The 23,526-nt window shown below is 37.2% G+C and overlaps 1 protein-coding gene across 1 annotated transcript in view; it reads left to right on the top strand.

The window, feature by feature from the left end:
• STAG1 (stromal antigen 1) overlaps nucleotides 1-23,526 on the top strand; it is a 460,953-nt gene that overhangs the window by 1,248 nt on the left and 436,179 nt on the right. The window lies entirely within an intron of this gene.

Raw genomic sequence — 23,526 nt, 5'->3', positions numbered from 1 at the left:
TCATATTGCAGAGAATCGTGCCCCGGGAGTGTAAAGCAGGGGATGGTTTGGGGCACTTATAGATTCAAAACAATGCTGTTTGTATGCGACGATAGCGAATTTGCTCGATGTTAAGATGATGTGTATAGTTTATTCTCGTGATTGTGACTAGAGAGGAGTTTTTTCTTTCATCTCTTCGCGAACGTAGTGTTTATGAAAGTATTTGACATGGTATAAGGAAAGTTGTGTGATTTGTGACTTACGTGGTATTTGACTCCATCTTTTAGATTTTCATGTGCCTTTTAAAGAAAATTGCAAATTCTGATGGTGAAGCATTTAGGAAAATAAAGATTCAGAACAGTGAAAATAAAAACAACTTGTGTATTGTATTGAATAGTAACAACTTGTGTATTGTATTGAATAGTGTACCTTGTACTCATGTTTATACTGTACGAAAAATTCAGGTAAAAAAAATTTACTCCAGGGAGGAAATAGCGAAAAGTTCGGGAAGGTTGTTTACTTGCTTTCAGTCTTTGAGAATAGTTATAACACAAGTAGTTTGCTATCTAAATAAAGTACTAAAAAAACCGACAGAGTTTTGATACGGTTTTTTCTTTATATTTCAAAACGTACATTAAGTTTACTCCGGTGGTCTATCAATGGTCATTTTAACAACCAAGCTGCTTTGATTGGAAATTCCTCAATATCCACTTTAGTTTTGATATTCCGGCAAAACTTAGGGGTATTGAAATAGATGTGAAATATGGAAAATTGTTATTTTCCATATGGAAAATGTTGCTAGAATTGCTTCCTTTGAACACAGTATACAAGTACTGTTGATTTGAATAACTGTCGTAAAGCCTTAAGGGGGCTGTGGTAGGAAGAGAGCCCAGGACTGAAGTTATTTTAAACTTTTCCTAGGTATTTGATCTTTGAGGGGTCGCTCTTTTAGCCTTACTTTCCTTATCACTAAAATGAAAAACTTTGGATTGTATTAGTTTTCTTTTTATCTATAGCGAGGTACCACATATTTAGTAGCTTCAGTTCAGTTGCTCAGTCGTGTCCAACTCTTTGTGACCCCATGAACCGCAGCATGCCAGGCCTCTCTGTCCATTACCAACAACTCCTGGAGTTCACTCAAGCTCATGTCCATTGAGTCCGTGATGCCATCCAACCATTTCATCCTCTGTCGTCCCCTTCTCCTCCTGTCCTCAATCTTTCCCAGCATCAGAGTCTTTTCCCATGAGTCAGCTCTTCCCATCACGTGGCCAAACTATTGGAGTTGCAGCTTCAACATCAGTCCTTCCAATGAACACCCAGGACTGATCTCCTTTAGGATGGAATGGTTGGATCTCCTTTCTTCCAGTCCAAGGGACTCTCAAGAATCTTCTCCAACACCACAGTTCAAAAGCATCAATTCTTCGGCGCTCAGCTTTCTTTATAGTCCACCTCTCACATCCATAAATGACTACTGGAAAAATCATAGCCTTGACTAGATGGACCTTTGTTGGCAAAGTAATGTCTCTGCTTTTGAATATGCTGTCTAGGTTGGTCATAACTTTCCTTCCAAGGAGTAAGCGTCTTTTAATTTCATGGCTGCAATCACCATCTGCAGTGATTTTGGAGCTCAGAAAAATAAAGTCAGCCACTGTTTCCACTGTCTCCCCATCTTTTTGTCATGAAGTGTTGGGGCCAGATGCCATGATCTTCATTTTCTGAATGTTGAGCTTTAAGCCAACTTTTTCACTCTCCTCTTTCACTTTCATCAAGAGGCTCTTTAGTTCTTCACTTTCTGCCATAAGAGTGGTGTTATCTGCGTATCTCAGGTTATTGATATTTCTCCTGGCAATTTTGATTCCAGCTTGTGCTTCATCCAGCCCAGTGTTTCTCGTGATGTACTCTGCATATAAGTTAAACGCAGAGTACATTTAGCAGCTTCAACAACACCTGTTTATTATCTCACAGTTTATATAGGTGAGAAATCTGGGTACTTTGTAGGGGGGCTTTCTGTTCCACATTTCGCCTGGCTAAAACCAAGATGTTGGGTGTGTTGGCTTAGTTCTTATCTGAGGCTTAGGACTTTCTTCCATGCTCACTACTTGTTGGCAGAATTTCCTTGTGGCTGTATGACTGGAGTCACCATCTTCTTTCTAGCTGTTGGCAAGACTTTCTCACTTCCTTACCACATGTTCATATAGGCATTTTCACATCATGACTTTTGCTTTCATCCAGGCAAGCAAGAGTAAGTTGCTCTGGCTTTCTCTGTCTTTGTCCTCTGGACTCCCTTAGGAGACTCCTTTTTAAAGCTGATCGAATTAGATCAGACCTACTTAGGATGATCTTTTTGATGAACTCAACTGATTAGGGACCTTAAGTACATATGCAAAAATCTATTTGCCATATAGCAATCACAGGAGTGATACCCCATTATAATTACAGGTCTCTCCCACACTGGAGGGTTGCTAATGAGGGTGAGTCACTGTGGTTTGTTAGAATTTTGCTTGCCATGGGGACAGAAGTATCTTTACACTTTAGAATCTTTATGTACAAGAAGACCACTTAGGCAAAGCAGTAACCCCACTTGATAAGTTTACTCATACTTGTTTTATCTTCATGCTTTTTCCTCTTTGTATTTCCTGGTACCTCAGTTGAAGTGCCTCCCTCTATAAAAAGATTTTATTGCATATAGTGAATAGTAATAGTGAATAGTGAAGTCGCTCAGTTGTGTCCGAATCTTTGCGACCCCGTGGACTGTAGCCTACCAGGCTCCTCTGTCCATGGGATTTTCCAGGCAATAGTCCTGGAGTGGATTGCCATTTCCTTCTCCAGGGGATCTTCCCAACCCAGGGATTGAACCCAGGTCTCCCACATTGTAGACAGACGCTTTACCGTCTGCGCCAATTATTGCATATAGAGGAAATTAAAAATAAAAATTAAAAAGTAGAAAGGCAAAAAAAGAACAGTGGAGATTATGCAGTTCTCATTATTGCTTGACACCTATTGTTTTACTCATTTTAGGAATGAGATTGAATCTCAGGGAAGTTAAGAAATTTAAATGACTAAGATGACCCTCCTATTAAGTGGCAGGTAGATTCATAAACTTATTACATCAGACAGTTGCTGTGGTATGATTGGTCCAGTTACTTTTGAAGAGAGAATTATGAAAAAGAATGATTATTTAAAATGGAGTACATGGAGAAGGCAATGGCAACCCACTCCAGTATTCTTGCCTGGAGAATCCCATGGACAGAGGAGCCTGGCGGGCCCCATGGGGTCGTGAAGAGTCAGACACAACTTAGCAACAAACATGCACACACATCCTTTAGACCCAATGTGTGCAGTTTGGCTCATCTCATTAAAGATGCTTGATGTCAAAAAAAAAATAAAAATAAAAAATAAAATGGAGTACAGATATTCAAAAGTGTTAGTTGCTGAACCATGTCCTACTCTTTGCAACCCCATGGACTATAGCCCACCAGGCTCCTCTGTCCATGGAATTCTCCAGGCTTGAATACTGGAGTGGGTTGCCATTTCCTTCTCCAGGGATATCTTCCCTGCCCAGGGATCGAACCTAGGTCAACTGGTGGACAAAGAGGGGAGCAAAAACTGGTCATGGTGTATTGGAGGTTTCACAGTCTAAGAAGCAAAATATCTTCAAAAGAAGGCAATTTAGTTAAGAATAAGATTTAGAGACTATAACCAGGAGTTAAAATTGTTCAGGAGACACAGCTAAATTTCTTAATAGAGAGGTGATAAAGTAAGGGCTTGGTAGATCTTTGTTAGCTGAATTAAAATATGTCTCTAGAATTTATATGATCCTTGCTACTGTGATACTGTAGGGAAAAGAAGGAAGCAGAGAACTGAGAGGATGCTCTTGCATAAGCCTAGGAAAGAGATGATTCTTGAGGTAGAAATAAGGATGTGTCTATAGAGAAGAAGGGTTCAGCTTTCTGTCATTTTGGTAGTCAAGAGGACAGAATCCCAGCTTCCTGAGTTTTAGTGCTGAGAGAAGCCTTGCTATTGACAAATGTGATTCTTTTTAATTGAGCTTTAAGTAGGTCATGGGCCAGTTGGTTTTATAGAATCTTTTCTCTGTGTACTAATTCACACCTATTGCTTCTTTCAAGTTTCTTCCCCTTCCTTTTCTGTGTTCTTGCCAGTTAGTGCTTAAAGGACAGTCAGTCCTGCCTTCTTTATAGGATACATTCCTCTGTGCTGTGAGCCTAAATGATGCACTAGTTAGTCCTCCAGATTTCTCTGTAGAGTTTTGCTGCAATTAAACAGCTCTATCGATGGCCTTTAACTTACTGGAAGCACAAAGTTACAAAAACATTTTATGTTGTGACCCAGTACAAACACACACACAATAGAAATAACACTTAACCTTCATGCAGTTCATGCTGATATATTGTATATATTTTTGAAACTAAGAATACTGGTTACAGCTCACTTATGTGATTTACAGCAACCCTTTCACTTGGCTGAATTATAATCTCATTGTTAATTGGGAGAGTGCGAAGTAAGACCAAACCATAAGAAATCATTTCACTTCCGTCAGATTGGCAAATACTAAAAATTCTGATAATATCAAGTGTTGCTGAGAATATGGGGAAATTAGCCTACCACTTTTGGAGGGACATAGTCATTTTGTAAAAGAAAGTGACTTTTGTAGTAGTAGAATACATGTACGTTAACCTAGTGATTATGTTTTTGTCTTTTTATTCCTAATGAGAGAAATTCTTGTATGCTGGGTTATGTGAACAGAAATGTTTGCAATAGCCAAACTTTAGCAACAAAGTGTTCATCATTCTACCACTGCTTTTCAAATACCAGTGCTGATTTTCAAATGATAAAATAATCTTGATTTGTAGGATAACCTCACTTGGTCACACTGTACTATCTCTTTTATATTTAACGTTTTGCTAGAATTTGGGGATATTTTTTCATCAGGAATATTATTTTGTAGTTTTCTTAGGTTGTAATGTCTTTGTCAGGTTTCAGTATTTGGATTATGATACTCTTAAAAGTATGGGAGGTGTTCCCTCTACTTACTGAAAGACCTTGTGGAATATTCCTTGACTGGTAGAATTCATCAGTGATACCGTTTAGACTTAAATTTTTTAATTTTTTTGTAGGGAGACTTTTGGTAAGTTCAAATTCTTTTTTGTTTTTAACTAGACATAGATTTTGTTTCATCTTATATCAGTTTTGGAATTCCCTTGTCATCTTTAGGATGTTTTGTAGGATTTGTATCGATATCTTTAATTTCTGATGTTATTAATGTGTTCTCTCTTTTTTTTCTTAACCAGTCTAATTCTTAGTTTATCTGTATATCTTTTCAAAAATAACAATGCTGGTTTTCTCCGTTTGTCTTTTCTCTCTCATTTTTTTCCTGTTGTTTATAATTTTCTTTTCCCCATGTATTTTGCTTCTCCTTTTCTAGCTGCTTAAAGTGGTCAGAGATTTCAGACATTTCTTGTTTTCTAATTTAAATGTGCAAAGCTCTAGATTTTCTTCTAAGCACTGCAGTTGCCTACAGATTTTGATAGTCTTATTATCATTTACTTTGGAATAGTTTCTAACTTGCTTTGTGATTTCTTTGTTGACCCAGGGATTATTTTAAAAGGGTTTTGTTTAATTTTCAAATATTTGGCGTTATTTTAGATATCTTGTTATTGATTTTTAACAATTTCATTTTGAGGCTTGAGATATATGCTGTATAATTTTAATCTTTTCAAATGTATAGAACCTTGAGTTATGGTTCATCATGTGGTTTATATTAATAAATATACTTTTCACACTTGAAAAAAAATACGTGTTCTGCAGTTGTATGGTATACTATTCTGTAAATATCAGTTAGATTCAGGTGTTTTGGTAGCATTTTTCAAATCATTTTTGTCTACTTTTTTTTTTTTTTTGGTCTAGTTATATCAGTTGCTGAGAGGGATGTTAAAATAGCGAACTGTGACTGTGGAATTACCTATTTCCCCCTTAATTTTGTTGCTTTTTGCCTCAGTATTTTGAAGCTCTGTTTCTAGGCACATTTAGTTAATACAGCCACTCTAATTTTCTTGAGCTTACTGTTTCTGTAGTGTATTTTCTTCTATCCAGTTACTTAAAATTTTTCTTTGTGTTTAAAATGTGCTTCTTGAAGGCAGCATATAGTTGAGTTTTGCTTTTTTTAAAATCCATTCTGACAGTATGGAAGTGGCATCTTTCAGTTTGATTGAACATTGATTATGTACTAATGCCTGTCAAAAAATGCAGAAGTTCTGAGATTTTACTGAGATTTAACTTGCTAACAAGTTAACCTGCTACAGTTTAATAGAGTCATGAGACTCCTTGGTCAGAGATGAACAGTGCACTACAGCAATAACAGTAGCCAGAGCATCAGCATTAGTGTCAGATCTTGGAGCCCCACTTTGTACATGGTAAAGATGTGACACCCACATGTGTATTGGGTTGTGTTCAGTTCAGTTCAGTCGCTCAGTCGTGTCCGACTCTTTGCGACCCCGTGAATCGCAGCACGCCAGGCCTCCCTGTCCATCACCGTCTCCTGGAGTTCACTCAAACTCAGGTCCATCGAGTCAGTGATGCCATCCAGCCATTTCATCCTCTCATCCCCTTTTCCTCCTGCCCCTAATCTCTCCCAGCACCAGAGCCTTTTCCAATGAGTCAGCTCTTTTCATCATGTGGCCAAAGTACTGGAGTTTCAGCTTTAGCATCGTTCCTTCCAAAGAACACCCAGGGCTGATCTCCTCTAGAATGGACTAGTTGGATCTCTTTGCAGTCCAAGGGACTCTGAAGAGTCTTCTCCAACACCACAGTTCAAAAGCATCAATTCTTCAGCGCTCAGCTTTCTTCACAGTCCAACTCTCACATCCATATATAACCACTGGAAAAACCATAGCCTTGACTAGATGGACCTTTGTTGGCAAAGTAATGTCTCTGCTTTTCAATATGGGTTGTGTTAGAGGAGAGGAATCCCAAGCTTAGAGAAACTCTTATTTTTATAATGGGTTATAAGCATACCTCTCCTTTCCTCTGAGGGAGATGCTATTTCTCTTTCCCAAGATAATTCACTCTACAAATATACTTGAAAACATTGGATCAAAGACAATTGGTGTCTCTGTTTTCAAGATAGGCAGAAAAACTAGAGACCCATGGAAAATTCTTTCAAAACTGCCCAGTGAATTTTCTCAATTTCCCCTATGTAGCTTAGATTTTTCTTTTCTTTGTTAGATGGCCCCAGCCTAGCTTTCCAGCTCTGGCTCTGCACTGTACTTCTCTCTGGGTTTTATGCTCTCACTAGATTGATTTCATACTTTATTCCATGTCCCTCATGTCTTTGTTCGGGTGTATAATGTGTGTGTAAGGAACACTCATTGAGTATTTACTGTGTAGCAATAAATATTTTGCAATAACCCTGTGAAGAAGTTATATTGCTATTATCTGTTTTAAAGGTTAGGTTAAATTTATTTAATCTTAAATTAACTAGATAAGTTTATTAGGTTTAAGTCTCTCATGTTTGTGATGAAGGAGGGACACATTATAGAGAATCCTTTGACTTCTTGACGTTAGTGATAGTTACATGGAGTGCTCACTTCATAATTCTTTAAACTATTATTTAGATTTTATGTATTATGCTATGTAATTGATATATTTCCCAAAGAAAGGAAAAACAGAAAAAGGAAGTAAACACTGAGCTGTAGAATCTATTTCAAGTCTTCCTGATACCTTCACCCTCTTTGTATTTTCATTTATTGCAGATATATTATTGGCACAATAATGTTTGGTAAGTGGTGGGCTTCATAAGGCATGGTATTTTGTAGACTACTTGTTGCAAGGCCACACAACTAATAAATGAGAGAGTCAGGATTTAAACCTGCTTACTTTCAGAACCCACAATTTAAATCTCTTAAAAGGGCATTTTAATCTCAACCTTATTTATGCTGTTTGAACTCTTTTGCATTTTGAAGTTTATCTTACAGAGATTCGGTTTTCTTTCCTTTTCCGTCATATAACAGTCAGGTGGTCTTGAGTAGAACATTTGATTTCTAGAGGCCTCAGTTGTTTTATCTCTGTGATGGGAATCCAGTTAAGATTCTTTCAATAAATATTTATGAGTGCCTACTCCATGACTAGTAGTGAGTATACAAAGTTGTTTAAGACATAGACTTTGCTTTTAAACAGCTTCTGTTCTATTGAGAGAGATTTAAAAACCAAACCCCCTAAAGCAACAAACCAAGCTAATAAGGATAATACATAGAAGTTGTGAGAGCATTAGGTTCAGGATACTTTGGAAGCATAAAGTACAGAAGTAAGAGGACGTGCCCCTCTCCTTGTTACCGCCTCCCCCCCCACCCGCCCCACGCAAAGTAGATCATTTTTAATGTATCAGGAAGAGTTAGAAGAGTTTTTCAGGGTAGTTCCTTGACTTTGGTAGTTAAGTATCACCTGTACTGTTTTTAGCCTCTGGCAAGATTTGTCTTCATAATTGTTGAGTTGGTCTAAAGGTTCAGGTAGAGGTTTGAGACACCACTGCGTTTCCTTGTCTTAGGCAAAAAAAAGTGCTTTATATATAGTCAAGCATGAATATGACCTGATTGCCTCTTTTGAGGTAACTGATTCCCTGAAGTTATCTTCCCTGAAGTTATCCTGAAGCTCTGCCAATTCTGTTATATTAGGTTATTATTATTTTTTTCCTATCTCATTTAGAGTACTGAGAGGTAGGCTTTCTCTGTTCTCTAGTAGATACTAGACAGTACAAAGTAGTATATATGCAGAAATTCTTATGACAGAACGCAGGATACAGAAGCTAAAGAATGTCTTAAGCTATGTTCTGCTTAGTTGTTAAAGCCTAAATTAATTTTCAGGAAGAAAATGCCCTAGTGTATGCTTTGTACTGTGGGGTTAGTTAAAGAGTTTGTGCATTCACAGATGAAGGAAGCACTGTCACATAATGAAAAGCCATTGTCTGTTGTCCAAGAGATATCCTGGCCTGAGTTACACTCCTGATGTCAAATTCTAATTCATCTCCTTCCTAGGTATGTAAACATGGGCAGATTCTTTAACCTCTCTAAACCTCAGTTTTCTCACCTGTGTAATGTCACTAATGCCTCATGGATTATCAGTTAGAAAGTTAACTTTTAACTGTTAGGCTCTGCTGTTTTGTATGTAAATACATTAGTGTTGTTAAATTTAAAATTTTCAAGTTACAATCCGGATAAATCATAAGAGTACTTTCTAGAAGCAAGGACTATTAATTAATTGGTTCTTACCAGCATATAGAGCTAGCTGATTCTTCTTAGCACGTTAAAGCTGGTTCAACAATAAGCTCTGTTGATGAGAGTGGTCAGAAGGTGAGGTTCTCAGGTTAATAGAGAGATGAGGGTTATAGCCAGAGTTTTGTGCTTATTGTTAAATATATTAAAAAAGATCAGACTCTTTTTTTTTCCTCTAGAAAGTAGTACATCTTGGAAATCCATTGTGATGTTTCCTTAGTAATTGAGAAGATTCGATGGCTGTATCAAGATTTTTATTTATAAAAAAATAATAGCTTTGCATGTATAATTTCGCAAAGAGACTAGGAATGAATCTTTACCAAAAGCAAAACATAATTTTGAAAGTTACTTCTTTGTGTAAGTTCTTAAAGTAAGATGGTCAGATGACTGCTTTTCCTGTCACAAAAATGGGGTACAGGAAGCAAAACCTGGGTTAATCTGAGTTTTTAAAAAAGTTTTGGATATTTAATAATTTATAAATGTGAAGAGAATGTGGTATAAGAGAGAAAAACGAGTGTAGAGCTAGAGACTTGAGTTTTAGTCATAGCTTTACCACTAAAGAGCTGTGTGTTTTTGAATCACTACTTCTCTGAACCTCGGTTTCTACACTGTAAAATTTGTGACTTGGACTTAGTTTCCAAGATTCCTGTAAATTTTTTAGTCTCTATTGAGGAAATCAACTCTGAATCAGGTAATGCAAAGTTTTTGATTTTAAAGACTTTAGTTAAGTCTGAGTGTGTTACCAGCAGGCTCCTTTGTCTCATCTTCTAACAGGTTATTAGAATAATTCATGCTTTCCTCTAGCTGATTCATATACAGACAAAATACGTTAATATTTAGGTAGTACTTAACAGTTTTTGGTTTTAGCTATGGTTGTTTACTTCTTTATTTGGTGTAAAAAAGATTAGCAAGTGTCTTCATGTAATTTTAGTCATTTTGAGTTATTCAGACATTTGTTGAACACCTGTAGTGTGCCTTACACTTTGGTTATAAAGACATAAAAGCACAGTTCTTGCCTTCCTGATGTGCAGAGAATTGAAGACTCAGAACATAGGTGTGATAACCTCCAGAAATCCTTTTCCAATAGCCTTATTGGTCCTTACTCCCACTATTTCTCCCTTTCTTAAATCCAGGATTGGTCAAAGTGCTATTCCTTTGTCTTTTAGTGGTATGCTGTGCCGGGGTGGCATGATTGGCTATGGAATTGGTGATGCTCTGCGTAAAGGTGCTCCAGCCAAGGGGTTTGGTCAGGGCTGAAATCCAGATTTCACTCTTCTTGACCAACTATCCATTGGCTTTTTTCATGATTTTCTAATCACCTGCCCAGAGGCCCTTTCCCCCAATTCTTAGAAAAGAACTTGCATATGGTAGCAGCTATCTACCCTATGCATAAGTGTACCATTAAGAACTTTCCATAGTGTGTTTTTTTGGCAGATGAGTTTTATAGTAGGTAATACATGCCTTGAAGTGGTTTGTTGAAGGAGCACGTGCTTCCTGAACACAAATTCTTACGTAAGGTTTGAAAGAAGAGTAGAAGTTAACCAGGCAAGAGTGGGCTGATGGAGATGGAATGGCTTTCCAGGTAAATATAGAGGGATAATGTAGTGATCTGGTCTAGAACCACAACTTCGGAGCCTGTGCTCTAGAGCCCTCAAGCTGCAGCTGCTGAGCCCATGTGCTGCAGCTGCTGAAGCCTGTGTCCCTAGAGCCTGTGCTCGCCAGCGAGAGAAGCCACTGCAGTGAGCAGCCCGCGGGAGCTGCAACTAGAGGAGGGTTGCCCGCAGTGATGAAGGCCCAGTACAACCAGAAGATGAAAAGTAAATAGAAGAAGTTTAAAAAAATAGAAAGTAAACTAAAGAATGGTTGGTATCTACCCCAGACCAACTGACATCCAGTCTCTGACTTTCTGATGCACAGTGCGTTCTGAAGTACATACCTGACAGAACTTGGTTACTGATTATAATAGAATATGTGTTTATTGAGAATGTGTCAAATACTTTGTCCAGTAACATGATGATAAATAACATCACAATCTTACATAGGTATTACATTTCACAGACGAGGTAGAGAAGTTAAGTACTTTTCCCTAGCTAGGAAGTGGTAGGTTTGAGTCCAAGTTTTTATAACTCTATAATAAAGTCTTAAGCAATAAACTGTATAATAAATCTCTTAAGCAATTTTTTTAAAAATTGGGATTCATAAACTTAGAGGGGAAAATAATCATATTTTCATTTTTTCTAATCTCTAAGAGAGATTTCGCATTTTCTTTAATTTTGAATGTAGGTAACAAATCACAGTTGTGTGAGGAATACTGTAGCTTTCTTACAAATAGAAATCAGAAACATTTTCATATTAAATTACAGATGTTGCAGATATCTCAAAATATCTTTGATCCTAAGCAGGGCCTTAAAATTGGGCTGTTAGACCCACCTCTAGATGTGTCATTTATTGTGTTAAAGAAGCACATACAATAGTTGATAATTATATTTGAATATAGTTAATAATGAATTCCTTTTCTAGATAATAGTCTTTGCTGAGAGTTTAGTAGAGTAAGGTGGACAGAAAATAAGAGAGTCATTTTTGTTATCTTGTGGAATTGAGATCCTTATAAAAGTCTCTCTTTCCTTCACCACTTTTCTTTTCTTTGACTGTTAAATAGGACCAAAACCCAAGTTCTTCTTATTGTCAAAGTTATTAAGACTACTTGGGTTTGGAGTGCCTTTTTTAAAGCACTTTCTGAAAAATTAGAAGAGATATATGCATTATCTTATCAGGCATTCTGACTATCTGGTCATCTGATACAATGCTATTTAACAGAACTTTCTGCAGTGATGGAAATGTTTTGTTTATGTGCTATCCAGTATGGCATCTATTAACCATAATAACACAAAGAATCAAAATAACGATAACAGCAATATAATAACATTAATAGCAGTACTACCTAAGCATTTTACATATATTAACTTATGAGATCCACACAACAACCCCATGAGGTGGACACTCTTTAAGTTTCAGCTTACAGGTAAACTGAAACCTGGTGAAGTGAAGTGATTTTCCAGAGTTCACATAGCTAGTAATTAGCAGAACTGGGGATTCAGACCCTGGCAGTCTGGCTTCCTTTATGTTCCCTTTTTAATATGTTCCTTTAATCACTTTCCTCAGATTCCGCCCTGCCCCTGTGCATATACAGGATGCTGTCAGAAGCAATATTTTAAAAAGGCATTTAAGATTACTCATTTTGCTCTGTCAGCTAAAAGTTGTGCAGAGCTTACTGGTTTATTTCCTGTAAGTAAATTTGTCTTAGATGTATTAGGTGTTTTTAGTAACCAACACTGATATTGTTAAACAGTAATTTATATTTTTCCTAAGTTTAATTTAAAGCTGGGTTCAGAAACTGAATAGTCATGTGGTTATTTTGTTTACTGAAACTAACTGAAATATAATTCTGAAGCTGTTTTGCGATGAGTTGGCTTTGGTTAATAGGTACTTGGCTTTCCTTAGTCAATATACACGTGACTGACTAACCTATGTTACATCTAGTATGGTATGTTGGGTTCCTGGAGGCCCAGAAGGGGAGAGGTATATCTGAGGTACAGAATTCCATTCCTGCTTTATTCTGGGTGAGCTGGTGGTAGAGTGATATTAAAAGGGGCAAGAAAACTGTCGTTTTTCAGTTATCTGTATAGGCATTGTGCTTGAGGCTTTACATATAAAGTCATCATTTATTAAATATAGGCTGTTTTTCACACCCTTCCAGTGCTTTAGATTCATTACATATGTCATTTAATCTGCACCCAGTGCCTCAGAGAACATGATGATGACAAGGATACTTTTGGATGAGGGCTTTGTTAGTCTCTTCCTCTTCTCTCAGCTTTCCCCTCTCCACTTCAAGGGAATGATCATAAATATAGGTGGGGAATGAGAGGGGAGTGGGGCTGAGGTTATTGATACCAGCTTATCTAGTACTTAAGGTTCTCCAGCTGGTAAGTTCATTAATTTCATTTTTTGGAAATAAGGCAGACAAGGTATTTGTCTTCATGTGATAGACAGTCAATAATCAGGTGAACAAAATAACCATACACTGTGTTAAAAGCTGTGAAGGGAATGATTGAGGTACTGTGATTGGTAATAATGAGATACATACAGTCAGGAAAGGCATCTTTGAGGATATTAAATTTAAGCTGAGCTTGCACAAAACCTGACGAGACTGGTCCAGGCACAAGGAAGAGCCGGTGCAAAATCTCTGTAGCAGAAATGGCTGTTGTATTTTAGGAACTGAGAGATGATAATGGAGGGAGCGAGCACAATACCTGAACAATGTAGTGGCTTCACCTGAGGCTAGAGGGCTAGGCCAGAGTCTGGCTTACGTATGATATGTTTGGGTTAGCAGGAACTGTAAGGAGTGCAGATTTTACAATATGTAAAATGAGAAACCATTGAGTTTTAAGCAGGGAAGCATTTAAACAACATCCCTCCCTCTAGTTCAGTGATTCTCAACTATAGGTTATATCTTGCTTTACAGGGGACATTAGGCAATTTGCAGAGATTTTTGATTGTCATGTCTGGGGGGTGATGATGTATGCTACTGGCATTAGTGGGTAGAGACCAGGGATGCTGCTAAATAAACATTCTTCAGTAAGCCCCCTCCAGCAAACAACTGTTGGCCCAAAATGTCATAGTGCCAAAGTTGAGAACTTCTGCTCTAGCTGCTCTGTGAATATTGGATTGTGCTGAGGGTTGGAATGGAAGAAGGAAAAGTTAGGTTGATGCAATGTCCAGGTGATGGTACCTGCACCATGGTTTCAGTAAAGGTAATAGTGAGAAATGTAATTGTTTTTATGTTTTGGAAATAATGAGTCAAGAATGATCTCCAGGTTTCTGACTTTAGTAACTGAGTGAATGGTGGTGCCATCCTGGCACCACCTTGGGAAAGACCGAGAATGAGGAGTTCTAACTTTTTAAATCTTATTCATGGAACCTGAATTGCTATTAAAAGATGACACAGCACTATTTTATGGGCAGTAAGAAAAAAAATGCTGTATGCTTTTGCAGTCTGTAATTGGTCATACCAGCCACTCATTGCTTGGAAACCTTTTATCTGTTTCCAGAGATTTGACAACTTCTTCTTCCTTCATTTCTGTTGCTTGGCATGTGATAGGCTGTCCTTTAGCATGTATCTCAGTAGCAAAACATAATACTCAGTAGCATAACATAATGGCTGTTCTTATATCTCATAAGTCGCTTTGTTGCTTTGCAAGAAAACATGAAATTGGGATTGTTATTAGCAATAATGAAATTTTATTTACTAATCTCAAGTTTTGTGACTTTATGCATGGTAAGTTTTCAGTATTAAATTGCAGAGTAATATTTTAAGACATTTAGCAGGTAGTTAAACTCAACATGCATGAAACTGACAGTGCAGACAATTCAATTGATGACAAGGTCAGTCAACAATTATGCTTGAGTTCATGGGTGAACAGTGGCAGCTGTGTTTAATTACTGTCTGTTCAGCACATTTATAAAATGCCTTTAATTGTGAGATACATCTTTATCTCAGAAATGTTAAAATAGGGGGAAAATGTGAAATATAGTAGGTGGTCGGAAACCTACCTACCTACCAGTCCGTTTAACATATGATATGTTGAAACGGATTAATAGCACTACTGATAGTACTTGTGTTAATAGTATAAATGGTTTCTATGTATGGAAACTCACTTTTTATTTATTTATTTAAAATATAAATTTATTTATTTTAATTGGAGTCTAGTTACTTTACAATATTGTATTGGTTTTGCCATACCTCAACATGAATCCGCCACGGGTGTACATGTGTTCCCCATCCGAACCACCCTCCCACCTCCCTCCCCATACCATCCCTCTGGATCATCCCAGTGCACCAGCCCCGAGCATCCTATATCATGCATCGAACCTGGACTGGCGATTCATTTCATATATGATATTATACATGTTTCAATGCCATTCTCCCAAATCATCCCACCCTCTCCCTCTCCCACAGAGTCCAAAACACTGTTCTATACATCTGTGTCTCTTTTGCTATCTCGCATACAGGGTTATTGTTACCATCTTTCTAAATTCCATATATATGTGTTGGTGTTTTTCTTTCTGGCTTACTTCACTCTGTATAATAGGATCCAGTTTCATCCACCTCATTAGAACTGATTCAAATGTATTCTTTTTTAATGGCTGAGTAATGCTCCGTTGTGTATATGTACCACAGCTTTCTTATCCATTCATCTGCTGATGAACATCTAGGTTGCTTCCATGTCCTGGCTATTATAAACAGTGCTGTGATGAACATTGGGGTACACGTGTCTCTTTCAGTTCTGGTTTCCTCAGTGTGTATGCCCAGCAGTGGGATTGCTGGGTCATAAGGCAGTTCTATTTGCAGTTTTTTAAGGAATCTCCACACTGTTCTCCCTAGTGGCTGTACTAGTTTGCATTCCCACCAACAGTGTAAGAGGGTTCCCTTTTTCTCCACACCCTCTCCAGCATTTATTGCTTGTAGACTTTTGGATACCAGCCATTCTGACTGGCATGAAATGGTACCTCACTGTGGTTTTGATTTGCATTTCTCTGATAATGAGTGATGTTGAGCATCTTTTCATGTGTTTGTTAGCCATCTGTATGTCTTCTTTGGAGAAATGTCTGTCTAGTTCTTTGGCCCATTTTTTGATTGGGTCGTTTATTTTTCCAGAATTGAGCTGCAGGAGTTGCTTGTATATTTTTGAGATTAACTCTTTGTCAGTTGCTTCATTTGCTATTATTTTCTTCCATTTGGAAGGCTGTCTTTTCACCTTGCTTATAGTTTCCTTTGTTGTGCAGAAGCGTTTAATGTTAATTTGGTCCCGTTTGTTTATTTTTGCTTTTATTTCCAGTATTCTAGGAGGTGGGTCATAGAGGATCCTGCTGTGATTTATGTCGGAGAGTGTTTTGCCTATGTTCTCCTCTAGGAGTTTTATAGTTTCTGGTCTTACATTGAGATTTTTAATCCATCTTGAGTTTATTTTTGTGTATGGTGTTAGAAAGTATTCTAGTTTCATTCTTTTACAAGTGGTTGACCAGTTTTCCCAGCACGACTTGTTAAAGAGATTGTCTTTTCTCCATTGTATATTCTTGCCTCCTTTGTCAAAGATAAGGTGTCTGTAGGTGCGTGGATTTATCTCTGGGCTTTCTATTTTGTTCCATTGATCTATATTTCTGTCTTTGTGCCAGTACCATACTGTCTGGATAACTGTGGCTTTGTAGTAGAGCCTGAAGTCAGGCAGGTTGATTCCTCCAGTTCCATTCTTCTTTCTCAAGATTGCTTTGGTTATTCGAGGTTTTTTGTAGTTCCATACAAATTGTGAAATTATTTGTTCTAGCTCTGTGAAAAATACCGTTGGTAGTTTGATAGGGATTGCATTGAATCTATAGATTGCTTTGGGTAGTATACTCATTTTCACTATATTGATTCTTTTGATCCATGAACACGGTATATTTCTCCATCTATTGATTTCTGTCCTCTTTGATTTCTGTCATCAGTGTTTTATAGTTTTCTATATATAGGTCTTTAGTTTCTTTAGGTAGATATATTCCTAAGTATTTTATTCTTTTCATTGCAATGGCAAATGGAATTGGGAAACTCACTTTTTAAAGATCACTGGCAGGTGAAAACTTGGATTTGCAATGAGCTGGTCAAACAGTGGTAGAATTTGTTGAAAGAATGGGTACAGCGGGTGACAAGTAAGAAATCACTCTAAGGCAGTATTGTAGAAGCTAAAGGATGAAATTAAAGCAATGAAATTCCGTATGTATGTGATTTTTGAGGCTGTGTGCCTGTACTAGCAGCACAGTTTTACAGAGTCGATGTATAGGCAAATACATTTTAATTTTGGTTAGTTAGAAAACCTAGCTGGCCCCCCCCACCCCACACACACATATTGCATTATAATTTCTATTAATAGTTTAACTTACATAGCTTTGGAAAGCAGTTTGCTAATAGTTTTGGTGCATTATATTAAAAGGTAAAACAGATACTGAATGTTTATTAACCAAAACAAAGTTCCTTTGTATATAAATGGTGTGTGCATATGTGTGTATGTTAGTAATGTTTCTTTGACATACAAAACCCAAATCTCTTACTGCTATCATTCTTCAGTGTGAATGCAGCTGTGGTTCTTTAGTCCGAACTGTACCATAGCCAGGCCGGTCAGAAACATCAGGTACTCCTGTGACGTCTGATAGTGATATTATTCTACCCTGCTAAAACCACCATATTGGTCAAGTCGCAAATACCCTGCTATGACTTTATTTTACTTGTTTGTCACTTAAAATATTGTTTGTATTGTGATAAACTGTAATAATTCACATACGGTTTTGTATACTATAAAGTGTCTTTCAGGGTAGGGACATGTTTTTTGCATGTGTGCCTTACAACAGTGGAGCAAGCACATTGCTGGGCAAAATAATAGACACTCAATAAATACTGCTTAATTCAACTGCATTGAATAATTTAGATTCATACTGTATACTAAGCTTAATTGTTATACTTTAAATCTTTTTATTAGAGATTATTGCATTTAGCTTTAATGCTGAAAACATCATTCTTTGCAGAGATTAATTCCTGTATTATGCTATTTGTTCCTAAATCTTTTCAGCCACCTTTTTCCTGTCTACTTATACTTCATTCATTCATTGCATATTGTTACTGACCAGTTTCACTTTTAAGGTCAAGCTGAACAGAGCTTGGAAATGGGAAATAATTCTTTTGTCATGTGACTTTATTTTAAACAGATACCCACACAATTAAAGAATGGTATATTGATGTATGCATTGCCCTGTTTGCTTACATTAGATTTTTTGATAAAGATGGTACAGGTTCATTAATTGACCAAGAAATTTGGGTGCTTCTTTAGTTAATTCAAAATATTATTGAAAAAAATTTATCTTTGGATTTACATAGAATGTTGAGGAAAATATAAATTTGTAATTATAATACTTCAGACATTTAACCTTTTCCATTTGTAATCTTTCTTAGTTCCCTTAAAAAAAGAAATTTTTTAATAGGAGCATTTCATTTTCTAAAATAATGAGAAAAAAATGGCACTTTGTATAAAAGACCTGTTCATGAATCTCTGTATATGTTGAATTTTTGAATTTTATTTTTTGAACACAGTCATTGACAATTTCTTTATAGTCCAGAGCCTTAGTCCTTTAACACCTTTCTTGCCTCCCTCCTGCTTTAATTTTCTCATGTAGCTTAGAACCTTATTTAACTTTTGAAATATGTTGTGCTGCTTTCCTGCTTTGTCTCTTCATTGTATCTTTTCAGTCAGTACTCAGCCACAGATCAGTACTGATTTCTATGTACCTGGCTCCGACCTGCTGAGCACATCTGGAAAAAACCATAACTTTGCTGACTGGAGCTACTAAAATATTCATGCTTACCAATCTTAATTGGATCATCACCATTACCCAGTAATTCTTTTTTGCCTAGTTCTTTTTCACTTCTCATAGCAGTTATTAAAATTTTTTTACTCTCTTGTAACCCCCTTACTTAACCACTTACCCTCTTTCTCAGTAGATGATCATATCTATTCATTGGTAAACTTGGATTTAATTACTGTTTTATTTCCAGAATATGTTGAAATGAAGCTAGATAGAGATAACCCTGACATTTGCTATGCCCAACCCTTGGAGGCATACACCAAACTAAGATAGAAATTTTAGAACAAAATTTAAAATATTTATCTTTGTAATACTTTTGGTTGAATATACTATGGGCTGATTTTAGTATAAAATCACTTCAATTATAATTACATTCTTGGAGTAGTTTTATGTTTTGAAATTTAAAATTAAAACCATTCTTCTGCATGGAGTTAAAAGTTCCAAATAAATATCTTGTGGCACTTTTTAAAACTGCAGTATAACATGTTAATTACATAAATAACACTGCCCATAAGTGTGATGAATTTTTACCATGTAACCACTTCCCAGATCAAAGATCTAAAACAATTCTAGCACCCAGAAAGCTTCTCTTAGTTATTTCTCCCTCTCCTCCCCCAAACTATTCCAACTTTTGTAGCTGTCATTTAATTGTACTTTGTCTGAGTTCTTTTGCTTTACATGATGTTTGTGAGATCCATCCATATTTTGGCATGTTCCCACAGTTCTTTTTTTATTGCTGTATAGAATTCTACTGTATGAATATACCAAAATGTATACTTTGTGTGTGTGTGTGTGTATGTATGTGGGCATTTGGGTTGTTTTCAGTTTTTGGCTATTTAAATAAAGTTGCTATGAACAGTCTTGTACAAGTTTCTTGGTGAACATATGCTCTTATTTTTTTTTGGATACATATACCTCGAATGGAATTGCTGGATTAGTATACTTTTCAATGCCTCTTGGGCTTTCCAGGTAGCTCAGTCAATGCCTCTTTTGTAACGGAACCAAATCATTAACTTTCAGTTCAGTTCAGTTGCTCAGTTGTGTCCGACTCTTTGTGACCCCATGGACTGCAGTGCACCAGGCTTCCCTGTCCATCACCAACTCCCAGAGCTTATTCAGACTCATGTTCATCGAGTCGGTGATGCCATCCAACTATCTCATCCTCTGTCATCCCCTTCTCCTCCCGCCTTTAGTCTTTCCCAGCATCAGGGTCTTTTCAGATAAGTCAGTTCTTCTCATTAGGTGGCCAAAGTACTGGAGTTTCAGCTTCAGCATCAGTCCTTCCAGGGAATATTTGGGACTGATTTCCTTTAGGATGGACTGGTTTGATCTCCTAGGAGTCCAAGGGACCCTCAAGAGTCTTCTCTAACACCACGGTTCAAAAGCATCAATTCTTTGGCCCTCAGCTTTCTTTATAGTCTAACTCTCATATCCATACATGACTACTGGAAAAACCATAGCTTTGACTAGATGGACCTTTGTTGGCAAAGTAATGTTTCTGCTTTTTAATGTGCTGTCTAGATTGGCCATAGCTTTTCTTCCACGGAGCAAGTTTCTTTTAATTCATGGCTGTAGTCACCATGTGCAGTGATTTTGGAGCCCAAGAAAATAAAATCTGTCAGTGTTTCCCTTGTTTCTCCATCTATTTGCCATGAAGTGATGGGACCGGATGCCATGATCTTAGTTTTCTGAATGTTGAGTTTTTACCCAGCTTTTTTACTCTCGTCTTTCACTTTCAACAAGAGGCTCTTTAGTTCTTCTTCACTCTCTGCCATAAGTGTGGTGTCATCTGCATATCTGAGGTTATTGATATTTCTCCCAGCAAACTTGATTCCAGCTTGTGCTTCATCCAGTCCAGCATTTCGCATGATGTACTCTCCATTTAAGTTAAATAAGCAGGGTGACAATATACCTGATGTTCTTGACATATTCCTTCCTGATTTGGAACCAATGTGTTGTTCCATGTCCAGTTTAACTGTTGCTTCTGGGCCTGCATACAGATTTCTCAGAAGACAGGTCAGATGGTCTGGTATTCCCATCTCTTTAAGAATTTTCTACAGTTGTGATCCACACCATCAAAGGCTTTGGTGTAGTCAGTAAAGCAAAAGTAGATGTTTCTCTGGAACTCTCTTGCTTTTTTGATGATCCTTGGATGTTGTCGACTTGATCTCTAGTTCTTCTGCCTTTTCTAAGTCCAGCTTGAACATCTGGAAGTTCACTGTTCACATACTGTTGAAGGCTGGCTGGGAGAAATTTGAACATTACTTTGGTAGCGTGTGAGATGAGTGCAATTGTGCAGTAGTTTGAACATTCTTTGGCATTGCCTTTCTTTGGGATTGGGATGAAAACTGACCTTTTCCAGTCCTGTGGCCACTGCTGAGTTGTCCAGATTTGCTGGTGTATTGAGTGCAGCACTTTCACAGCATTGTCTTTTAGGATTTGAAATAACTCAAATGGAGTTCCATCACCTCCACTAACTTTGTTCGTAGTGATGCTTCCTAAGTTCCCCTTGACTTCTCATTCCAGGATGTCTGGCTCAAGGTGAGTGATCACACCATCGTGGTTATCTGGGTCATAGAGATCTTTTTTGTATAGTTCCTCTGTGTATTGCCATTTTTTCTGAATATCTTCTGCTTCTGTTAGGTCCATACCATTTCTGTCCTTTATTGTGTTCATCTTTGCATGAAATATTTTCTTGGTGTTTCTAATTTTCTTGAAGAGGTCTCTAGTCTTTCTCATTCTATTGTTTTCCTCTATTTCTTTGCATTGAGAGCTGAGGAAGGCTTTCTTTTCTCTCCTTGATATTCTTTGGAACTCTGCATTCAGATGGGAATAGCTTTCCTTTTCTCCTTTACCTTTAGCTTCTCTTCTTTTCTCAGCTATTTGTAAGGCCTCCTCAGACAACCGTTTAGCCTTTTTGCATTTCTTTTTCTTGGGGATGGTCTTGATCGCTGCCTCCTGTACAGTGTCACTAACTTCCACCCATAGTTCTTCAGGCACTCTGTCTATCAGATCTAATCTCTTGAATCTATTTGTCACTTCCAGTGTATAATCGTAAGGGATTTGATTCAGGTCATACGTGAATGGTCTAGTGGTTTTCCCTACTTTCTTCAATTTAAATCTGAATTTGGCAATACGAGTTCATGATCTGAGCCACAGTCAGCTCCCGGTCTTGTCTTTGCTGACTGTATAGAGCTTCTCTATCTTCGGTTGCAAAGAATATAATCAGTCTGATTTTGGTATCGACGATTTGATGTTGTCCGTGTGTACCCCTGTCTATAAGCAATGTCATTCCTTTTGGTAAAGAATACAAAAAGAGCATTAGACTTTCTAACAAGACTCTAAGAAAAGGCACTTTTTTTGTTTTTCATTTACGTATAAGATTAAAATTCTTCATTTGGCTCCAAATGGTACTATTTTTGTTTCTGCTAGTACTTCATTCAATGTTGTTTATAAGTCTTTATTTATAAATTTCCTATCTTTATTCACATTTTATCATTTTTTTCTATTATAGTTCATCCTGATCCCTGTAAGATTATCTTATTATTAAAGGATTTCTCTGACTGCTCTTAAGACTGCAGTAAATAATCATTGGTTTTTCTCATAGAAGCATAAGCTTTCTTGGTCTTATTGGTTTTGCTTGCAAAGTGGAAGGAACAACTGAATTTGGAGACCAGAGATCTGGATTCTAATCCAAGCTAATCTGTTTATTAGCAGCATGTCTTTTTGTGAATAACTTTTAGGGATAAGCTTCACTGACGTTAGGGATCAGAATGTATGTAAGAGGATGTTAGTAAATGGGCTACTGTAACAGCGCTCTATAAACTATGAAAAATGAATATGTACAGTTGTCTTTTGAGGGGACACTTTGTACATTTGCAGATTTCTGAGCAGCATTCATCTAGTTTATAAAACAAACAAAATACAAGTTGCAGTTGTCAGAGGCATGCAGCAGGGTGGTAGAGTGTCTCCAGGGAAGGCTGACTAGAGTCTGATGAGTCAGTTCTTAAGTGTGGCAGGAACTGATGAACTATGTACCAGACTCTGGTTCTCAGAATTGATATGTTTAGAAGTTCAATTTATTATTTAAATGTAGGAGTGTTTAGGTTTTGGGTGAAGTCTCAGGTGTAAGTCAGGGTGTCAGTCTATTGATGTACATTGAGAAATGTAACTTTCAAATGAAATGGACTGCCTGTGCTCATTAGTCATTTTATTCTGCTCCTGGCCGAAGACCTGTGTCAGACACAGAGTATAATCTGAAGATTGACCAGTAAACCTAGAATGAACCCAAAGTAAGTTCAGTCATCTTAGTTGTCAGTATTATTGAACTGTGATAGCCTGATATATATGTCTGCACTGCAGCAGATCTGGGTCAGAACACTATCCAGAGACAGTGTTGGAGACAAACTGCCAGATTTAATTTGTTTCAGCACTCTTCAGTATTCAGTTAATTTGGTTTCTGCTTTCGTATAGTCATGGACAAGAGCGGGGTCCTGCTTCCCATGCTGCCTTATTTGTATTTTATGTATTTACTTTTTTTCATTCTACAGATGATTTATTTCTTATGTTTGATTCTCTAATTTTCATTCTGACTTTACCTCAGTTTTAAAGGAACCTTTTTCTTTGTGTCCCGTATACTGCTTCATTAGTGGATTGAATTTATCCTTGCAGAGTTGAGTAATACTGCTTTGAGTGTACCCTTACTTCTGGATGTAGGAAGAATAAGTTATTTTGTAGTCAAGTTTGGATCTCAGTCTCAATATTGGCTCTGACATCTGTTTAGCTGAGATTTTTGGTCGGGTTACTTAGATGAATC

Source organism: Oryx dammah, unplaced genomic scaffold (genome assembly GCF_014754425.2).
Source record: "Oryx dammah isolate SB20612 unplaced genomic scaffold, SCBI_Odam_1.1 HiC_scaffold_2, whole genome shotgun sequence".
Lineage (NCBI taxonomy): Eukaryota > Metazoa > Chordata > Mammalia > Artiodactyla > Bovidae > Oryx > Oryx dammah.
This window is presented reverse-complemented; position numbering and strand designations above follow the sequence as displayed.